At 28.4% G+C, this 6,803-nt stretch overlaps 1 protein-coding gene across 8 annotated transcripts in view; it reads right to left on the reverse strand.

Annotated features, from left to right (window-relative positions):
- Nucleotides 1-6,190, reverse strand: part of LOC122711780 (potassium/sodium hyperpolarization-activated cyclic nucleotide-gated channel 2) — an 88,006-nt gene extending 81,816 nt beyond the window's left edge. For 7 of the 8 annotated variants that reach the window (XM_043930834.1, XM_043930832.1, XM_043930829.1 and 4 more), the window contains exon 1: nt 5,787-5,918. The gene's annotated coding sequence lies outside the window, so the exon portion shown is untranslated. Of the gene's footprint in view, nt 1-5,786 lie in introns of all 8 variants that reach the window. The other variant, XM_043930833.1, reaches the window with a different exon arrangement.
- Between the last annotated feature and the right edge of the window lie 613 nt (nt 6,191-6,803).

The following is a 6,803-nucleotide window of genomic DNA, read 5'->3' on the forward strand; positions in this document are numbered from 1 at the left end:
CAATCGATAATATCTATTTCCGTCTGTATCTGTTTTTTAATTGTAACCATTCATGCGTGGCGTGTTTAAATACGCATCGTTCGAAATGATCGTTCCATAATTTTAATTTATGCAAAAATCTGTGCAAAATATATTATATATTCGATTCATGGAATAATTCCAAAAGAAAACCGTATTCAAGATTCTAAATCTTGTGAACATTAATAATTGGATCGCGCTGTGAGTGCAATACCACAGTTTCTACTTTGCATACTTTGTCAGGAAACGCGGCTTTTTTCTGATGTCGCTCCTTCTAAAGCGGATTCGAGAAAATGGAGGGCGCTTGAGAAACCTGAGTATATGATTCTTCAGAGATGGATGGATGCCGCACGAGAGAAATTAGACACGCTCGGGAAGATTCGTCGAGGATGCATAGGTGTTTTAAAGAGACTTTTTGGTAAGTTTTGTAGTTAGTTGGTTCGTCGAGAATTGACGTTTTGGACGATTGAATTCCATTTTGAAATCTGGATTTTGAAGGAGTTTTGGTTAATCTTTGAACGAAATAGGTTTAATTTATAAAATTTCAAGTTTTAAGTTAAATCTAGAGTTATAAAGATTGGCGAGACAATTCAATGATATTAAAAGAATTTAATGAAATAATTTGGAAAGCACGTGCAAAGTATTTTAAAATGTTTGTGAACAGAGAATGGGTTATAGATATTTGATTTAAGATTTTGGTAAGAGGATAACTTTTTGTTTTTGCTACTAGAAGAATACATATATATAGCAAACGTTTCTCGCAAGTGCTCGTCTTCGATCCGCTTAAAAATATATGCACGTAATTAATTTAAAATTCGATGGTAAATAATTGTTATTGTCGAATTACCATCACGCTATTAAATAGCGATCGTATTAACGTATTCTTTATACGACAAAGATTAGGTTATAGTCCAATTTCAAATAATATAACTGATAGACATTAAATATCGTATTGATCAATCCTATAAACAACAACTATATCATCATTGTTTAAGAAAGAATGTTTATGATTAATCTCACAATGTTATCCAATATTATTTATGTTAAAAGTAAAGATTATCGATTGATTGAAATGAAGAAAAAAGATGCGTTGAAAAGTTTTAAACATAATAATTTATGCAAAGTTAAAAATAAAATAATTTAAAATCACTTCAGGTAAATTTTTGAATTTAACTGGTGAGATGAGTTAGATTTGATTTCAGCAAAATTTTCATTAAAAAAAAGAAATTTAGGAAAAACGTCAGCTGTAAAAAATTAGTAGTGTAAATGGAACGACTTCAACCCGATATTCCAATATTTAATAAAATAACCTTTTTCCGGTATTTTTGTAGGATTGTAGGATTTTGCTACGGATAATTTATTTGATAAGACAAATTATTTCATTTGAGATGATATCAAAGGAAATCATTTCTTACTGTACCACTTTTATCGCGTTTAATTTAAATTAATTTTCGTAACGTTTAATTTAATTTGAGTTTTTATAATCTTTAATTATGTATAATATACTTGTATGTATCGTATATTATTCTTGGTTACATATGTAAATGATAAAAAGACGATAAGTGAATAATTCATATTTCTTAATTGTAGGAATTGAATATTCCATGAATAAATATGTAGAATACCGATTTCGCGGAAAGAGTATGTTTACAAGTTTGATAGACAAGATGAATAATGTTTCTTGATATTTTAATTTTATTTTAATCGTTTAATGTTGATTCAAGTTTGACGAACGAAGAATTTAGTTGTCTACGTCGATTTTATATAATGAAATATTTTATGCGTTTTGTTGATTTTTAAAAATATTAAAAATACTCAAATATGAAAAATTTTAAAAATTGTTTAAATTTTGAAAGAAAGTTTGAAAATTTTTAGAATTTTAACGACTCGATGATTTTACAATAATTAAAAAATTGAAAACTGAAATTTCGTTATAAATATTTATAATTCTCATTATAATCATTTTAATTTCATTTCTCTTCGTTAATCTGTTTTAATTATCAATGGAAAGCACATTTCATGTTTCTCTATTATAACTCCATTAATTACTTCGATATCAACCTTTTTACAAATATAGTATAATTTTATTAAATTAAACATATTCTCTTTAGCAGAGAGAAACATTAATATACTAATATTTGCTCTGTCAATTTTATTAATTTCAAGATTAATGTTCATTTTAACAAATGAGGAATATCTTTTTATTTTCTTCCTTTGACAGAATCATCCAATATTTATATTTTTATTAATTAATTAAAACTACAATGAACAAAAGGTTAATATAAATTTGAAAATATAAGAAAAAAAAAAGGAAATTTAGATACTGGAAACGAATAATTGCGTCATTCACGCATTAAGATTTTAAATTCATTTTAAATTCATTGAAATCTGGAAAATTTTCACTAATGAGGCGTAGATGAAAACCAGTAATGTTAATCGCCTCTTATGAAACAAATTCCAATATAAAAAAGAAAAATAAGCAGTATGTGACTTAATAATATTTTTATTCAACATCTTTTCGTTTATTAATGAACTTTATGTTTTCGCGTCATTTTTATATTTATTAGATTAATCAATTATCATAATGTGACAAAGTATTATAACAAACTTCTTTTATCGTATTTATTTCTGTTAAAAAAAATTTGCATAAAAATATCTTATTTATTTCTATTAACATTGTCTGTGCAATCTACGAAGATGATGTATCTTTCGAATATTATGAAGAAAGTATTATGAGAATTATGAGAAAAAATTACACTTTTTAACATATACTTTGCAACATTTCTTTTATATATCTTTCTTTTATGTAAAATAATTCAGGACAGAATATCTTACTTTTATATAAAACAATAAAAATATTATTTCTTTCTTTGTTGCTTATTTTTTTAAATATCGATGATATAAAAAAAAACTTATTTGCAAGAATATAGTATATGCATAATAATTTCAGTGTCTCAAGATAAAAAAAATTATGTATAAAATAAGACAAGATTCTTTTCATTTTTACAATCCTTTACTCTTCTGTTATTAAAAATTTTACTATTTTCTTTGTCCCTTTTCATTCGTTCGTTACTTACAAATTTCTTTATTTATTCACATGAAAAATATCCCAAAACTTTTTAATTCTTTTTTAAAAAAATTAATTTTCAAAATATAATTCAAAATATAATATTTTCAAATATAAAACTTTCAAATTCTAAATTTCGCTTTTGCTGTTAAAAGATAAAATTTCCATCTAAATTAAAAGAGAAAATTACTTTTTATATAGTAGTTAAAAAAATTCTAAAAAAAGAAATGGACAAAAAAGACTCAACTCTTTTAAATGAAAGGAAGGTTAAGAGTCGTATTAATATAACCGAAGGTAAAAATTTCGTTTCTTTTCAATGGCGGTCGGTTGTCAGATGGTCGTAAACACGCCAACTAAATGTGCGGCCGGCCCGATTGCTTTTCTATATTGCAACAACCGATAATGGGCTCGTTACGTGCATTTGTCGACGAACAAACGGCTTATTCAACGAGCATTCTTACGAAGCTCTATATTTACACGTGGACACGTGTGCCAATAACTTGAAATTCATGACTCTCATTTAGGGGTTTCCCATATACAACTGAAAAATCTTTATTGTATCCATTCGTATGGATTCCGTTTTCACGTTTTCAAATATCATTTTCTCTTTCATCTTTGACTATCGATATATACAATATATTTGCGTAAGCAAATTTAAAGATCTGATTAGAAAGTAAAAATTTTAAATATTCTGCTCTTCGTTAAATATGTATGCATGGGCAGATAAGATAAGGCAAATAGGATAATTTGTATTCCTTTTCTGATTGTGTTTAAAAAGAAATGTTTGGAGAAAAGTATACAATTAATGAGCGATTTTTGAAATTTATTTTTTAAACAGTTATATTTTAACAGATAACAAAATAAATAATCAATTTTGATAAAGTATTATATTTATGATATATTTATGATATATTAAAAGTGTTGAATGAATTAAAAATGTTGAAAAATATTGGAATATTAAGAATATTTATATTTATTCTAATTATTGATGATACAAGTATTCAAAAAAGGTTAAAAATAACGAGGATTCAAGAAATATGCACATTTTTACTGAAGATTATTCCATGGAACAGTGCATAATGCATATGTTTCACTCGCGAGAAAAATACGATCCTCTAAAAAGCTGAACCTCTCTGAACCATACGTTGAACTCTTTTCTTTACCATTTTTTAACTAACTGCATCTACGGCTTTCGTTCGAATCATTTTATATATTTTGTTTTATCCAGTTTTAAATTGAAATTTATACAAATCTTTGTAGTTATTAATTTCAAAGTATCATTGACAAATTTCGAACAGATAAAAATAAATTTTAAAAATTTCTGCAGAAAAAAAATTAATTATCTAGGCTTAAGAAGGACGCCTTTAATACAAAAATTATCCTTCTTAATTACCGTGAATTAACGAAGTCTCTAATTTACGAAGGAGAACAGCAAAGATTGAATTCGACTTTTCAGTTTCCGACTCTATTTCGAAATGTTACCTCATCTTTTTAACACTTAATTGGAGTATCATAATTGGAACATCCTCACGATTAATTCTTTCGACTTACCATCACCTTGGAAATATAACGAAACGTTGTTTTATAGGTGTGGCAAAAAAGAAAAGGTTAAACTGTTTCGATGACGCGTCGTTGGAGATGTAATAATTCACGGATGGATTTGTGCGCGTGCGCGTGCGTTTAATTCTATGTTGCATTAGATGAGCATGATATGTAAGTGGAAGAGCGTGGGTGTCTGTGTTTAAGTGTAATTACACTCCACTCTTGCTTTTTCTTCCTTTCTGTAAATAGATCGGATCTTTTAAAAATTTCCTTTCGATCTCGATTATTCCTTTCTGAGTAAAAAATCAGCGAAAGTTAAAATAAGCGAAATGAGTAATTGTTGATTTTTTTTTTTTTTTGAAAAGTGTTTCGTATTAAAAATTTGCAAGAGCTGATTTCGAAAGTTTCGAAATATTGAAAACCTAATCTGTGCATTCGTGAAAGTTAATCAAGGTAATTTTTTCAGAGTAGTTATTTTATGAGATAAAGTTGTTCAGATTATACAAAAGACTTCTAGGTTTTCCACAAAACGTGTCACAAATCTCGCGTGAAATATGAAGAACATATGACACACGCTGCGCAATTAAATTTCCGGTGGGATAAGATTCAAGTGTAAATTGAACGGTGGACAAAACGACAAGCGTACTTTCTTGAAATTCTATATATTTTATCAAAATTTTAAATCTAATTCCTGCGACAAAATAAATAAAATATCGCTTTTATTCAATTAAAATATTTCATATTGTTTCATCTTTCTATATTTTTAATTATTAAAAGTGTCTTGATATTATTTTCTCGTTAAAAAAAATGTCTTTTTCTTAAATTAATAACGAAATATATGATATATTCCTAACTAGCCACATTTCACATGATCGATCTATTTTAGCGCGAATTTCAAATTCCTATATTTTCTATAAAAACCATTCTCGAACACGAAGGCACTTTTACATTTTCGAAATTGAATGATAAACATCTAAATGAATAAAATTATTCGACAGAATAATTATTAATTTTTTAATATAACTATTATTTTATTAACTATTTAAATTAATTAACTATTAAAATTATTTTTATATAATTCGATTTTGTTTTGCTAAGAATGAAGGAAGAAAAAAAAAAAGAACAAAGGAATTAAAAAAAAAAAATGGAAACTACTCACCTGTGTCGGCCACGAAATCGGTGATGAGCAATGTCTCGTCGTCTAGAGCAGTGACGAGGCTGTCCGTGCAAGTGTTTGTGTTCTCGATGCTGATCTTGATGCTGTCATCTTTGTTAAGCCGTGGATGATTGTTCGCGGCGGGGTTATTACCGGCGTGGCAGTTATTGTTGTTGTTATGGTTGTTGTTGTTGTTGTTGTTGTTATTGTTATTATTGCCGCCCTGTTGCTGGCCGAGGTGGTGATGGGGTGAACGAACGGATTCTGTGCTGCTGGTGTGCAAACTGACCCCCGTAGTCGCTCTTCCGTTCACCAGCCGTAGACTCGGTGCCCGCCGACCTCCACCTCCTCCTCCACCCCCACCAGGGCTGATCACGGAACGGCCGCCACCGCCGCCACCCTCGCCCTCCCTGAAAAACATATTCCATTCTTCGGTTCAACAACGGTACAGTCACTAATTTCGCATTTTCGAAATTCGAGCTAAGCGATTTTGGGGAACGCATCTGGGTATTATGGAAGGGTATAATAAAGAGGTTGATCGTTTGAGATTGAAATCGAGGAATGAGAGATATAAATTTGAATCTTTTTCATCTATGAATTCGTGAGAGAAGAGGATTCTTATTTATAGTATAGTTACAGAGATAAAAATTAAAAGAATGTGAAAGGGAGAATCAAAGTCCAATCGATAAAAATGCTATAATTTCGCGTTATTTTAAATTAGCTGGTTAGTAAGTTAATTCAATATATTATTCATTTAATTAAATTAGAGCGAAGCCAATATTCAAAATTTGGCAGAGAGTAAAAATACACGAATGAAGCACTACTCTTTTCTTAAAAATTTAATTTCCACGTGATTTATGATTTTGCCCTATTTAACACATCGCGAATATTGTATTCGACTTAATAAAAAAAAAAGAAATCGGATATACCGATTTGTAAATTGAACGCAGAACAGATTGGAAATTTTTATAAATTTTATAAATAAATTGTTTATCCGACTTCGAAAGAAATATGATTTAT

The sequence above is a fragment of the Apis laboriosa genome, unplaced genomic scaffold, assembly GCF_014066325.1.
Source record: "Apis laboriosa isolate Shangri-la unplaced genomic scaffold, ASM1406632v1 scaffold188_cov152, whole genome shotgun sequence".
NCBI lineage: Eukaryota > Metazoa > Arthropoda > Insecta > Hymenoptera > Apidae > Apis > Apis laboriosa.